Raw genomic sequence first — 15,767 nt, 5'->3', positions numbered from 1 at the left:
AGCCGAGCAGCTGGAAGGAGCCAGCCAGGAGCCACCCAACAGCACTGCAGGAGTCATGCAGCAGGATTTAAACACCCCAGAGCTGGAGGGTTGCATGTTCTGCACCCAACCCTCCCACTTACCTTAGCTTCCTGCTATCCTCAGTGAGCTGAGCAGCTCTCCAGTGTCCGGAGAAGGGGAACAGCTGATGGCACCTCCCCAGACCCCAGACCCGTCTCTGTGCCCACCAGGAGGGCAGCAACACCACGGTGCCTCCAACTGCCCCTTGCCAGCAAGCCCTGGCTCCTGCAGCCCCCTCAAACCCAGATGCGTGGAAAAATCTGCAAGATGACAGAGAGCTCTCTTATTCCTGCCATAATTAGTCCCTTTGGAATTCAATTAACAAGCTCCCCGCTGCAGCTATCAAGCCATCATCAGTTAGGCAAACAGGCGTACAAGCCAGGCCAGGTTCTTGTGAGTACAATATAAATATTTCAGCATGTCCAAGGGGAGCCTGTCCTTCCACACCAGCTGCAACTTCAAAATGTTGCCCTGCTAGTGGGGATATAGGAGCTTTGCTGATGGCCAGAAGCACCCGTGTGTCCCCTGCTCACCCTTCCCAGCTGGAGAGCATCTACCCTGCCCAAGCAGTGCCTGGGAAAAGCATCATCCCTGGTATGACCACAGCATCACGGGGCTGGCCCTGGCCTGGCAGGGCTGGTGCCACGCAAGGTGTGAACGCGCTGTCAGCTCTGCTGTCGCTGTGTGCTAGCGTGGTGCTAGGCACGTAGGCAGGCATCGAGCGATGCGAGTGGTGTTGCCCTGCCTGTCTCCAGGGTGTGCGACTGGGCTGAGATATGCACCGGTGACAGTGAGTAGCAACTGTCACTGCAGGGCCTAGATAACTTCTTATTTTTATGGTTTTCTGCCTTTTTCTATGAGTTTAGCCAGGCTGGAAATGGAGAAGCTGATGTTTCTGGGCTTCTGGAAGTGGGGAGAGGAGAGCTCAATTCAGCCCACTTATTTTCAAATACCAGCGGAGTAGGGTTTGAAATAGGGCTTTAGCTGGGGGGAGACTTAATGCACGTTTCCCTCCAGGGGCAAGTTTAGGGCCAGGGAAGTGGGGTGCTCAGTATCTGGAGGGACTGTGGGCACAGCCTTGCCTGTGCCTGCTAGAAAAGCCCCAGGACGTGACACCCCGTGCTGCAGCTGGCCAAGGACTGGGGCCTCACACAAAGGTCTGTGAACGTCCTCTGCACCACCAGACGTACCTCCCTGCCTTCTGAACTTCTTCCGTGTCATAGTTTGCAAGGAAAAGCTGCAAAGATGAATGACTCTTCTTATAGACACCAAAGGTCGTCCTGAGAGATCAATTCAACCAGCGCCTACCGCAGACGGTCTGCTCCTTGGGGACCAGAGGAGGACACGCGGCGCTGTGCGGGTCCTTATCACACATCCAGCTGGGGCCGTCTCAACAACTCCCCAGCCAGGCTTGCGCGAAGAGCAGCAGCCCCTCACCGCTCCCCTGGCTATGCCGCTGCCGCAGCCTGGCAGCCCTGCCCATGCACCGGGGCGAGCAGGAGGTGCAGCCGCAGCGCGACTCTGGGGCTGCAGCCCAGGGTGTGGGTGACAAAATGCCCCGCTCTGGGCTTCAGTGCAGGAAACCGCATTCGCCTGCTATGAATGATATTTCAGCTCGGCAAACCCTATTCAAAATGAAACCCATCATGGCAAAGAAAGAAAAAAACCCTCTAATGTTTGTACTGCATCAAGATGAATGATGTCACATGTCCGGTCTGCCTTGGAAAGTGCCGAATTGCCAAAAGATGGTGAATTTCTTTGATATTAAGTGAGAGGGACAGAAGGAAGATGCTACGACCTAGAGAAACTTTTCAGATAACGCTTCTGTTCATGCATTTTTTTCTTTGAGGAGCATCCTCTGCTTTGGTTTGAAGGTGCCCTTATAACACTGGGGACCTGATAACAGTGCTGGTGACCACTTGAGGTTGATGCATGGATGATAACATCCTATCCAGGTTTTGGGCAGGTCTCCTCCTGGCCTGGCAGCATGTGCTGAAGCTCTGGCTTCAGCATGTGCATGCCTGCTCCATCATGCGCTCAGGGTGAACTTGTGGCTGGGCAGGGCTGGGGTGACCTTCTGCCTCAGGGCAGATGGAGCCAGGAGCCTGTTGGCTCTATGTGACCTGCCTTACCGACTGTCACCTGGCCCTGGCCGCAGCGGGAGCAGAGCACGCTGTGTTCCTGGCTTACAGCTCCCCACAGTGCCCTCGATACCTTTGCCCTGGGGAATTTTGATGTTCTTCCAGCTGTTCCCACCGTCACAGGGTGTTACAAGCCAGGACACTGCTGTGCAAAGCCCTGCTGAAATGCAGGACAGCTGGCAGTGCCAAAAGCTGGCAACAACACCGGTTCCAGGGTGTGGAAGCCAGCGTAGCCCAGCGGGTGTTCATCCCTTCCGTGGAAGTGCCAGGGTCCTGCCAGGCCAGCTCGCTGCCCCGTTAGACAATGCTTAAATGAGGTGTGCTGCTGCTGGTAGCTTGGCTCCAACTAGTGATGTTGGGAGCGATCCTGGGGAGGTCGGGGCTCCCTTGGGCAGAAACGAAGCAGCAGCGAAACGCTGCTTCCCACCCAAATAACCCTTCTAACGGGGCCAAGTCCTGCCAGAGATTTAGCATCCCTTTCCTATAGCAAGCCTTTCCTATGGCCAGGTGAGAGACACGGTGTGCTAGACGGGAGGACAAGATCAAGGGAGCTATTTCTTGAAGATGCTCTTTTAGACCCCAAATCACGTGGGTTTGGCTTTCGTTTGCTCCTGTTTTGCGGTAGAGGTGGAATGTGTTGTTTCCCTGGTTAAACATCAGTTCACTTGTATTGTTTCAAAATTTCTAATAAAATTAGGATCACAGTGACCCTGCAACTATTTTGCTGATATTCCGTTTGACTTGTGGTGATTTAACTGGGGGCCAACCCCCAAACGTACACAATACCCCTTAATCTGACAAATGATGAATCAAACCTCCCACATCAACTCCTACCTGCTGCGAGCCAACAAACTAAAATGTCTCAAAACTTCTTCCAGAATAACAAGGACAATAAACTTCTGCGTCAAAGACAACCCCCAGGCTCGCGAGATGCTTTTGGGAACGCATTTTTTTTCCACAGCTTATAAAAAAATATTGCATGTTTGATGTTGAGGGGAAAACAAAGGAGGGTAGTTCATAGCATAGACCCAGCTGAAGCATCCAGGGGGGCAGGGGTGTACGGAGGGGGGAGAAGCCCTGAGGGACCGTGGCACACCTGAGCTGCTGTCACAGGGGCTGGCGATGCCCTGTAGCCCCATTTTTCACTCTCAATACCACCACGACACCAGCTTTATTCTGCCATTCTTTTAAAATATTTAGTGATTTTCTCCACAAATTTAGAAACAAGTTGGCTGATCTTGCAGATGAAAACTAGTTTAAAAATTAATTGAAAGCTTTTAAAAATTAATAATTATTTCAGTTAATTAAGGCTGCAGCTTAACATTTTTTAAACTGTTAACAATTTGGTAGCTGCTACACAGTCACCATTGGAATAGAAAAGGACAGGGACCGAGAGCGGGCAATATGTCGTCTTCATCCTTTCACAGAGCAGGTTTTTGGGCTCTTCTGCATCGTCTGCATTGTTATTGATGGCATTACTGCACCTATCAAAATAGGGATCTATAACATTGTAATTTTGCTAGAATTTCTTTTATTCCAGATAATTCAAAATGCTTTCTTGTTGTCCATAACACATTTGTATATGGATTTTTTTTTCTAATGGATACTTTTACTTTTCATATCCATTGCTCTTTATTTCATAGCATCAGATTTTTAATCACAACTATTATCTTCTTCCCTTTCCTGATCTGTTACTTATTATCTGTATCTCGGCTCACTCTTCTTGCTTCCTTTTTTCCCCAGGATTTGTTGTGATCTTTTCTTTGTGATCTTCATAAATACGCCTGTCAAGAAGGAACCGAAACAAAAGGCATTTATTTCTCTGAGAATTTGAGAATTTTCTGTTTTCCAATGAATCAGTGGAGAGAGCTATAAAAAATTGCTGTGTGTATGAGAATTGGCTGGCAGGTTTTGCTAAGGGCTTCTGCCTAGTTACTGCATCCGAATGGGATGGTTAGTGCCTGGGACCTCTCTCGCCAGTGCAGAGCCCATCGGTAGGAGCTGCTGCACACCCTGGCCTGGCCTCAGCACCAAAAATCACCTTATTTTCCTAGATCATGATCTACAGTGGTTATAAATTCATATATCTAAAATATATGTTATCCTGCAGAGGTGGATACAGAACAAGTTGCCCCTGCGTCTCCCTGCCCAGAGCATCCCACGCAGCAGGCTGTGGCTGGAATGCTGTGGAGCGTGCAGAAGAGGGGGATAAAATTGGAGTGTGCATTTCTTAATGTCCCATGGACCAGAAGGACCCACCAGAAACTTCTCTCTGGTGCTGTGCAAGCCTGGCTGCTCATATTTGCTCCGCCGTGCCAGCAGCCCATCTTTGCCATCACCAGCTGCAGCATGTGCCGCGGCTGCTCCCTGTGCTGGAGGGCTGCTCTCATCTGCCGTTTGATTTGTTTACATTGATTTTAGAATAATGACTTTTCACAAAATAAATTTCGATTGAGAAAATAAATTATTTTCTCATTTGGGCGCAGGCAGGCAGTCACTGTGCCGGGTGCACGCTCCCCAGCCCTGCCGGCGTTGATTCCCCATTATAAGCACATCGTCAGCGGGGCTCGGGCAGTGCGAGAATTTCCATTCAAATGCGAAGTATTCAAAACTTTATGTATTTCACTTTTCATGCAGAAAATCTGCCTATTTCTACTCAGCACAACAGGAACTTCTGTTGGGTTGTTTAACCTTGAATAAAAGACGGTTTAACCATTTTCAGCACAGTAGAGTAAAAAAATCACACTGCTGCCGTTATGCACGACTGCTCCGTGGCCGATGGTTTAAACGTGAACGTGGCAGAACTGCATTCCATAAGCAAAATATCTATTTATTTTTTTTTTTCAGTGCTGCAGTGGAAATGCACTTTGAGTCCTGCTTCATTTTAGAAATGTGCTTTGAAGCTGTGACCTGTTGTTTTCTTTCTCCTGCCTGTGTTTGATGACCTGCCAGCCTTCAGCTGGCACCAAGCACAACTCCGCAAAGGATCCGATGGGGAGCTGCCATGGCCCCTCGTCCCAGAGGTACCACCTTCCTCCGTGGGTGTGGTTATACCGATGCTCACCTGCTCGTAGGACTGGAGCTTTCCTGGAGCGTGAGATGAATTTTAAAAATCATCTTGCTCAAAGGCTGTTCAAGAAATTAAACCATCATTCTGGTTCTCTCCTTACAGTAATGGAAGGCGAATGTGATGTACAGTGGGGGTTCCCCTCACAAAAGTAGCTGGATGTGCTCTATGGTGAGGAAGATCCTATATTTCAACGTGAAATCCTGTGTCCTGTATAAAGGCAGGCTCTCAGCTTCCAGTCTGGACTAGAAATGCAGAAACATGTGTATGGAGTCCCACCTCATCCTCCTCTGACCTCACATTAGAGCTTGGCCCGGGTCACTCATTTCAAGAGTTTCCTGATGGTCTCCTACGAGAAGCTTAAAAACCAGAAATAAGATCAAGAAGAGGAAACCACCCCCCGGGGGCGTGTTGGAAGGCTGACGGTGCCAAAACCATCTCGCTGTAGCTCCCAGCAGCTGCTCTCCCTGGGGTCGTTCAGTTACCCTGCAGCCCATCCAGACCTTACAAATAACACCCTGTGGGGAAGAAGTTCAGTTATGCAGGATATGAAAAAAGCATTTTCTTCTGGCGTGTTTCAAATGTCCTGATCCGTAGGTTGATACCCCTAGGTTTTGTGCTGCAGGGAAGCGTGAATAATCTCTCCCGTGCCGCTCCTCACCGCCCAGCCCATCACTCACACTTCTCCGGGATGAAGAGTCTCCGTCCGTGTAATCTCTCCACCTGCAGAGCCGTTCCCCAGCGCATATCTTTCCCATCTCTCTCTTCACCTTTTTCTAGTTTCTAGGGGTTTTTTTCTGTCTTTTTTTTTGTTTCCCCTCCAGTGGAGGGAACACATTTGTAAACAGTATTTAAGTAGCAGGTGACTTATTGATCTGCGCAATGACAAATTGATCTCTTCTGTTTTGTTTAACGCTTTTTCCCTAAAAATTTCCACACTCAATTTACTTTTTAGGCTATCACAGATCACTGAGGTGATGTTTTTATAACACTACCTGCAAGGTGGGTATGCAAGGAAAAAGTTATCTTTCCTGAGCAGTAATAGCTCGTTCAAGGCTTATGACAGGCCCAAGCACAAACGTGCTGTTTCAGCCATGTACATGATTTTGCACATCTTGCTGCTGACTTTCACTTGTTTTGCTGCCCAGTTGCTCAGTATTGAGAGATCCTGCCATAGCTTTTCACCACCAACCCTGAATATTGAAATATTGCCAGGAATTTCACCCCCTCAGTATTTTCCTTTTCTTCTCCACCACAGGTCCCTCAGTACCTCTCTTGGCACTTTTATTCCACTGCAAAATCTGCCAATTTATTCCTAATTTGCCTTTCATACTCTTAAGCAGCTATTAAACAGAGGCGGACTTTCTCTTTTACACTACAGCGGCTTAATTTCTTTAAGTACTCTGATGGAGACAATTTTCCAAAGCTTTTGCCCAATGCACCTCCAGCTCTGCAAGCTCACCAGGGCTCATGGTGCAGGTCTTCCTTCTGCACAGCCTGCACCGACTCTTCCCCACTATTCCGTATTTATCCTCATGCTCACTGGCACCTTTGTTATGTGTCTCCGACTGCCCGCCCAGCACAGAGGTCAGCTGGGCAGCCCCCTGGGTTGCTGCTGGGACCCTTTTTTAATATCATTGCATTTACCACCTTTGGCTCCTTTGGCACCACCGTTATTTTAAACGGTCCCTTGCTACATGGCTATTTCATACTAGACCTCCCTCGGGCTCTGGGGTGAATGCTCTCTGCTCTTTGATACTCTTGATTTCCCCAGTTTGCTCCCCAGCCTCTTTCAGCAACACTGATTTTGGGATGGGTCTTCCGTGGTGGGAAGAGCCCCATGGGGCTCCACAGTTGCTGAGGGGTTTGAGAAAAAAGGTCTACTATTAGATTTTTACACCTTAGGAAGCTGCTCATAAAAAAAGGGTTCACCTCCTTTGTTGTATTTATACGCTTAATTTGTCATCTCTCACTTTTTTTATTTATTTTCCCCATTTGAACATAACTTCTGCTTTTTGAAGGATACTGTTTTACTTCTGATGGGGTCCTTTAGTCAGTTCTTAATGAGAAGAGCTAATTTTGTGCCTTTTTAGAGCTTCTTTTGATAATTGTATAGACTTGCTCTCATCATCTAATAGAAGATCTTTAAACAATGTCTGTGTCCCCTGGAAAAATTTTACTCTTTTGGTGGCTGCTTTTAATTTCTTTTTAACAAGCCTCTCCACTTTTATGTGGATAGCCTTTTTGAAATGAAGTCACAATGAACTTTTTCAGCTTTATTTTTAAATTCCTACAGTGTTACTGAGTTTAAGTATATTGCAGACATTTTTGTGGAGGGACTCTTCAATAATAACATTTTAAATTAGCCCTGTGGCCTGCTCAAGATTAAATCTAGTGTTGCTTCTCCTAGCTGTCCCAAGGAAGATTTATCTTCTGTGTTGTCTCCAGGCATCTGTCCATTTCTCTATATGAATATTTGAAGCCCCCAAAGTATTTGGCTGGTTTGCACCCCCTCGGCCCCCCCATCTTACTGATGGCTATTATGGCTAAGAGTCATCTGGTTGGGTTGGTAAGGATGTCACATCAACCTTTTGTATTGGCATTGTATTTAAACCCACAGGGGGTCTGTTATTTTCTAACATTTATTGTTCACTGTTATTCTGCACTACTTAATATCCAGCCCACTTGTGCCAGCGCTTTCGCTCCCACTCTGACATGCCTGTTATGCCAACGCTTTCACAGTTTGGGGTCTGTGGGCACCATGAAGGTCACCCTGTCCCGCTGATTTTCACATGGGTTGGGATAAAACTTCAGTAGTGCCCTGCATTGACCTTAACTGGGTGACAGGGTCATCCAAGATACCCCTTTCCTAAACTAAAGCTCTGGGAGAGTTGCCAAGTTCAGTTGGAACTGCTGTTCTTTAAGATGGGCATGTCCATGATCCTACCACTTTACCTGGATTTATACGTGATGCCAAATAAATCTGAGAATACGAAATAAAATGTTTCACTCTGGCGATGGAAAGATTATATTGCTAATTACAAAGTTTAAAAGAGGATTGCTACACCTCCTCCCTGCCCCGCCCCAAACCTCACAGATCTTCCCAAGCCAGCAAGCTGCTTCGACATCTGTGGTGCTTCACCTCAGCTCCTGAGGATGTGCCCCGACCCTGAGCGCAGGGGACCTCCCAGGCTGGCCTGTGTTGAAGACCTCTCCCCCAGCGTGCCCTGGGCCATGGCCCAGTTATCCGGCCCTTCTGTCTCATCCCAAGTGGCAGGACGTGTGCCTGGCTGTGTCCTGCACAGCTTTTTCCCCAAGGCATCTGCCTCTGGAAGATTCAGACCATCTCCCGTGGTTGTTAAGCCAACCCCATCACTTTCTTTCCAGGCCCTCCTCTCTCCTCAGCCCCACAGCTGAGTACGCAGCCACCCTGGTCCCTGTCCCACCATCCCTCCTCCCGTCACACACTGGTCACCTAGGTGTGAAGGTCCTCCTGACCACCAGTTCTGTCCCTTCCAACCGATCCTTGTGCAGCCTGGGAGCTCCGGGGGGCAGACGCACGCCAATCCCCCTGCTCCTGGCACATGCGGTGCAGATAAGCCCAGGGATGGTCAGACCTGCCTGTTTTCCTGACTCCCCTGCCTGGCATTTCCAAGAGGAATCTCTCCCTCCCCTAGTCTGCAGCGGATGGGAGCTGGGGGAAGGTGGCAGGGAGTTAGTTAAACCATCTGATGCTTTCCCTCCACCCCCAGCTGGTACCAAGACCCCTGCTGATACTCAGTGCAGCGAAGCTTCCCACCAGCACAAGCACCAGGCTCTGGTTCAGTTACACCCTGGCTTTTCAGACAGCAGCACCGCAAAGTGAAACATGGAAACAGAGGGATCCCTGAGCATCTTTGTCTTTGGACTGTTTCCTTGAAGCACGTAAAACAGGAATGGGGAAGCAGGGCAGAAAGATGGGGAAACAGAAGGGGATGCGGGGGGCAGACATTGTTCCTGTTGCCAGCCCCATCGATCCTGGTAGCCCGCAGCCCCCGACAGTGAGCCCAGCTGTTGGGAGTGAGCCCAGGTGCACAGGCATGGACCCAGAGAGCAGCTCCCATGGATGAACCATGCAGAGCTGCTCCCACAGCCACCATCCCATCACACAGAGGGGATCTGAGAGGACCAGGCAGTACCCCAGCCTCTCCTGAAACAGCAGCTATGGGCTACCTAGGTGCTCTGAGGTGGTTTCACCTCTTTTTAAAATGTCTGTGAAGTTGTCTTGGTGGTAGCCCAGGTCTCTCCTCTCCTCCAGCCATGGGTCTTGGGGCTGGGACCTCTTTTGTGACAAGCTGAATGTGCATGCTACTCCTCCCCTGCAGCCCCGACCATCTGAGCTGTGACATGTCCTGTTGGGTCTCCCACATCGCACCTGTGAGCTGGGGCTGGGGCTGAGCACAGCAGAGGAGCAACGGCTCCAGGGCTTCATCCCAGTGGGTGGCTTGAGAGCCTGAGCCTGGTTTGGGGCTGGACCCTCTCACCAGGCTGACTTTGTATTTTCTGTCTGGAATAACACTTATTTCAACAAGTGAGACAACATTAACAAGCAATGAAAAACTTCAGGTCGTGCCTGAGTAGAAAAGGTGATTTAAAATTGTCCAAACATGTTTTTGACATTTTTCTAAATTAAAAACCAGCCCCTTCCTCCCTACTTCTCAGTTCACAAAATTTAAACCAGGGCTGCCATTTTAAGGGAATATTTAAAAAACCAAAACAAAATGCAACTTTGTAAAGATGTTAAGTGTTTTTCAGGTTTCTTTCTGGTTTGCAACTTGCCATCATACTCCATGACCAGAATATTGTCTGCAAAGGTGGCTACAGCCCCTCACATCCCACCTACTGCAGAGGAGCCGGGAGTGTGTGACAAGAGGAGGGAAGGTTGTAAAAATCCAGGTACCTTTCCCTCTCCCATGTTTTAGACTGAAAACACGATTCTTTCCAATCTTGTCATTTCCTCTGAGCTTTTTATCACAGCTAAGAACTGCCAGGAACATTCAACAGGGGAGGAGAGGAAGAAAGGGAAACCCAGCAGCAGCAACTGGGTAGCGCAGGCAGCAGGCGCTTCCCCGAGCACAGCCGGCAGGATCCGCCGTCTACCCTGGCTAAGTCTGCCTGAAAACATTTGTAAAGCAAGTCTGCCTCCATTAAGTCAGTGGGGAAAGCCTTGTTCATGCCAAAAAAATTTGTCCCGGCAAGCTCTGAAGTAGATACACTTAGTTTTACGTTGAAAAGCAGCGCTGGCGGGGCTGGCTCTGCTTCTATCACGGGAGCAGCGAGCCGTCACGGGGAGCGGAGCGGCTGCGCAGGCTCTGCTGGTTCCTCGTGTTTTCCACTTGGTTTATGTGATCTTTTAGCAAACGGGTAGCAAGCCACACCACCCCGTTTCTAAAAAACCCCAAACCCCTGAAAATTCCCAACATCACCCCTAAATAAATCCAGGCTTACAAGCTTCCTTCCAGGTGAGCGTGGACAACATTTCCCAGGCATTTCAATTTTCTCTTTTAAAATACACAGCCTGCTTATTCATTCACAGCTGTCACAGTTTCATTCCTTCCCTGTTCGTGCCTTAAGCATCACTTCTCTTTGCATCTCGAGCCTCAAATGCCGCCAAACGCAGCTCCCGTTGGACAGCATACCTGGTTGTTGCTGTGCAGTGACGCGCTTGTCTCATTGTACAGCTACAGCCGCATGTTTGCTTGTCTCCGTGCAGTCTCCTCCCGGAGGCTCCGGAGGATTCTGTTTGCGCTGCACAGGCTCAGACCCTGGGCTTTAGGGATAAGCCAGATTTTCTTCTGATTAAAGACTTCAGAAAGATTAAAGATACACAGCCAGGGCCCAAGTCAAAGCTGCAAAGCAAAGATCATTCTGCAACTTCTCAGTTTGCAATTTGATTTGTTTTTTTTTCCAGTCTGTTCTCCTGCATTTTTAAACATGTAAATCGGGGAAGAGTCATCTGCCTGCTTGAGAACAGGACTCGAAATGGAGCGCCCCAGTCTGGTCAGTCCCTATTCCCAAGGGTTGTCCTCCCACCCCAGGATTTGGGCACAGCCAGCCCAGCTCTGATGCTGGATGGGTCTCGCACTCCTACACAGCCCCAGGCTCCTGCCCCAGTCTGGCTTTGTTCTGATCTGCCCTGCTTCCTCTCTTCCTCCCATTCCTAGCACTTGTCTCCATCCCACACATACAAACCTCCCCACCCTCCTCCACGTCCTCTTCCTTAGCCTGAATCCCTAGCCCTCCATCTCCCCCAGAAGAATGATTTTCCGGGAGGCCGCAGGCAAAACGTGCTCTTCTCATGGACCAGAAGTAGTGACACAGCTGGGCTGGTTGGACAAGAGGCCAAGGGCAGGGGACACATCCACAGCCTCCAAAGCCACATGTGTAGCGGGGGAACACAGAGTGGTACCCGTGGGAGCCAGGGACGTCTCTCCAGCATAGCCTCTCAGTTCCAGGGACCAAAGCCTTGCATTGAGCCCTGGCACCCATCTGAACTGGGCTGGCAGACCCTCCCTCTCCTCCATCTCACTTGTGCCCACTGAACACAGGATCATTGAGCAGCATATCCCAAGAACATGGCCAGTGTCATCATCCCCAAAGAGGGTTCTCCAGAAAGGAATAATAAAGGATGGCCTCAGGAGAACTTTTGCAGTGCCGATTTCTGTTTCTCCCACCAAACACACCCATCAAGCCACCTTGGCATCAAGCAGCCGATGCCCCTGTCCTGCCTGAGTCCCTATGTGGGACAGTCTAAGCATCCTCCTCTGCTTGCTTTGTGCCGCTATATGGTGTTGCCCAAGCAGCCAGGAGCCATGTGAGCAACATCAGCCTGTTCTGAGCTGTAAAAGGACAAGCAAAGAGTGGTCCAGGCAAGGCATCCATCTCTGCTCCCTGCTTTGGGACCTGAGTGCAGGAGAGGTACCTGTGGGAGCTCCTGAGGTACTGTGTGGTCATGGATCATCCTGCACTGATGCCACTGGGCTTGTCTGCTGGTCCCAAGGAGTAGAGCAGGTACCTAGAGCCTTAAGAAAGATCTACCCAGTTTCCTCTGTGTAGAGATCATTCCCAAAAGGCCTTTAGGGCAAAAAGGGACAGTTTTGTTCGGGATACTTCCTTCTCTTCTGAAATTAAGATAGGTCAAAGTGACCAAATCAAAGTAGAAATAAAAAGAGATACGAAGAGGAGTGAAAAAGGGTTTATGAACAGTTTCCCCACCCACCACATCCTTGCCAGCTGGTCCTTCCTCCCAGACCAGCTTCAGCTGACAATAACTTGCAGTGCTGCTGGCCCTGGGCTGTTTGCCCCTCCATCACCCCCCCCACCACCACCACTCCCCTCCACAGCTTCTGGGCACAGGCTGCCGATTCCCAGCTCTCTGCTTGGCTTTTCCTCTCCGCTTCCCGCACCCGGGAGGCTGGTTCAGGTCTGGGCTGCCTCCTCCCGAGGGAAGGAGCAAGGCATGCCGGCTCCCTTCAGAGGCATCTGCCCAGCCCCAGCACTTCTTAGAGAAACCTGACACACACACACACCAAGAGCACACGCAGATCAAACAGATGCTGTCTGTCACAGAGCTTAAAGCCTAATTATAGAAGATTACAGAAACTATTTATAAATATTTATATCCATTTAAATATATTTATAAACATATCAGGATTGGATAAAAGGGTATATTGTTATCCTAGCTTAAGACATAACCAAGTATCATTTATACAATGCTCACACAGTAGTCATATATTTGTATTAAGCTTCTTTTTGACTAACATGGACAGCAGCTGTTAACATTTGAATTGCTGTTAATTCAAAGTAGGTTGGCACCGATGAGCTGAGGAGAAGGGGTGGGTAGATGCTGGGAAGTCTGGAGATAACAGAACAAGTAGAAAACTCTTGCTCTTCTTAGGCAGAAGCCCTCCTGATTCACCAAGAGGGATACTGGAAATACATAGGTAGGTTATGTATCTCCTTCCATCGTTAATCTGGCAATTTATTGTGGCAGCATGCTGCCTGCCCTCCCCCATCATTCACTTGCATGCACCTGGGACAGTGGGTGTCTCCCACAGCACAGCTCCCTGGTGCTGCTCATCTTGCTCACATCCTTTACATGTGCAGCAGCACTCAGCAAGTGTAACACCTAAATCACCATTTTGTGGTTGCCCAGCTTCACAACTCACTGCTTTTGCAGCTCACTTTGGATGCTGCGGAGCACCATCCTCCCTCAGGCACCTCCCGATGCACGGCAGAGCTGTACTTCTCACTGTGCGGCAGCTTCGTTTCTTCTGATGATTAGGAAAGGCTCCAGCAAAGGCATTTGGAAAGTCACCTGTTATTTCTTCCTTTCTTTTAATTTGGCTTCCTAAAGGAAACAACACATGTGCTATGCAGTGGTCTGTCAAGCATTTTGAGCTGACGGGGCAGTCGAAGCCACAGCTGAGAGGGGCAGAGGTCCCCAGATCGACACACTTCTGGGAGTCGTGTGAAAGGCAGATGAACCTTTGTGCTCACTGAAAGCACAGTGGGGAAGACTCAAGCCTTGCCTGTGGGATTTGGCAGCAGCTCACTGTGCCCAGGAAGATGTGGGCTGGTGGGCCACCAGCCTGCAGTGGCCCCCAGACCAGCTGGCAGGAGGCTCTGGATGGATGCGGGCATGCTGGAGGGCACTGAGGGGGAGGGATGGTGCGGGGGGAGCACTGGGGTGGTGGGCAGTGGTGGCAGAGAAGATCAGCTTGGGAAGCACTGCAGGAAAGGCAGCTTGGAGCAGCAGCAGGCAGTGCAGCAAGTTGCTCACCATGCGAGCTGCTCCCATAGCCAGACCTCGGGGCTCCCGTGGCCAGTCCCCGTGCAGGGGAGGCTTCACGTGGGCTGTGCCAGGTGCTGAGCAGAGGAGATGCTGCCTGCTCATCCCTGCCCTTGGCCTCCATCACAGGCATGTTGTGGTGGTGTGGGCAAGCCAGCCTGTCCCTTGCCTCCTTCCAAGAGCTTTTTTTTTTTTCCTTCCCAGGAGAAGACAAAGCAGGAAGCTCGCTTCGTGCTCCTGGCAGGGTGGTTTTGAGCAGGACAATCCCTTTGGTCAGGCATCAAATACCAGCATGTGAGCCATCTGCTTCTTCGACTAAAACACCCAGAGAAAAGCTGCTGGATTGGAAAAAGGATATTAATCTGAAAAGCGTACAACAAAGCAACTGCAGGGTGTTTCCCCCCCAAGCCAGAGCTAGCGAGGGAAAGCTGATTACCATGACACACAGGAGCCCTGATCTAATATTCCACTTCAAGATTTGCAAATAATGTGCCCATTAACATTCATTAGCTCTTTAAATAATACCTGCCAGACCTTCCAGGCAAGGAGGAAAGGCCCCTGCGCCCAGAAATCAATCACATAACAGCCTCTAATTGTGCATTTTCCACGTCTACACAAAGTTTCAATAAAAACAAGCCGGGACAGAACAGCAAAGCTGAAGCTGTCATCGCTGTGTACAGAGCTGCAGAGACACCCTTTCCACTCCCGGCTGCAGCACGAAGATCTTTGCTAATTAGCAGGCTTCTCTCCGACAGCTCACCCGAGTTCAACGGGTGCTGGGGGAGGCTCTCTGCAGGAATGTGTCAAACCAGCCTTTCACCACCCAAAATAGCTTCTGTCCTCTGGCTCATCAGGGCAGCCTGCAGAGATAAGCGCCACGGAAAGAAAGAGGCTGGTGTCATGCCCATCATGGCTCTTGCTTGAGCTTTGGGAGTCCCACATTAATACCCAGATATGGAAAGGTTTGAGGGGGCTTCCTGCAGCCCCGGCTGAAGTAATACCCTAAGAGAGGTAGAAAGCTAATGGTTTGCTATCAAGGGATGGCCATGGAGCTGTGATCCTACCTACGACCTCATTGCTCTCTATCAACTCAACTTTCTGCCCTCCCAGCCCTCCCTTCAGAAAGGGCAGATCCTCTGCTGAAGGCAAAGGGGGCTCAGGGCACAGGGCCACATCACGCTGGTCACATTGATCTTGGATACCCAAAAGGACTAGTACCTTCCCAACACCCTTAATAAATCAAGTTTCTTAGCCATTACCTGCGACACTGCTGCACTGAAAACTGACCCAGCCAAGAATATCTGTGTTCAGACTCTGCAGGGGGACCTTGTCCTTTCACCACCATGGCCATGTCCCAGGTGGACCAGAGGGATAAGAGTTAGAGGGTCCACCACCATGAACACGTGCTGTTCACCACCATGAGGGTGGGTCCACCACCATGAAGGTGGGTGCTGGTAAAACCACAGTGCTAGTTTTTATTCTTGGGCCGTGCTTGTGTTGTGCAGAGGACTCCCAAACCAGAAGCATGGGGACGCGTCCTTGCAGAATTCCGTGTTATGGGAATTATGGACTGAAGATCCCTGGGGGTCATAAGGCAGGTCAGCCAAGGTTTGCCACTGGAAGAAGGCTTTATGTGAAGCTTTACATTGCTATATGTAAATATATATAT

General features: G+C 49.8%; 1 long non-coding RNA gene across 1 annotated transcript; it reads right to left on the bottom strand.

Annotated features, from left to right (window-relative positions):
• Positions 1–3,788: 3,788 nt before the first annotated feature.
• On the bottom strand, positions 3,789–15,494 carry LOC308068178. Its single transcript, XR_013929890.1, has 2 exons — positions 5,266–15,494; positions 3,789–3,985 (listed from the first exon to the last, which is right to left on the bottom strand). It is a non-coding gene; the product is annotated as an uncharacterized lncRNA (long non-coding RNA).
• Positions 15,495–15,767: the final 273 nt, after the last annotated feature.

Source organism: Falco punctatus (assembly GCF_963210335.1).
Source record: "Falco punctatus genome assembly, chromosome: 8".
NCBI classification, from domain to species: Eukaryota; Metazoa; Chordata; class Aves; order Falconiformes; family Falconidae; genus Falco; species Falco punctatus.
Note: the sequence above shows the minus strand (reverse complement) of the source record. Positions and strands in the feature narration are given on the sequence as shown.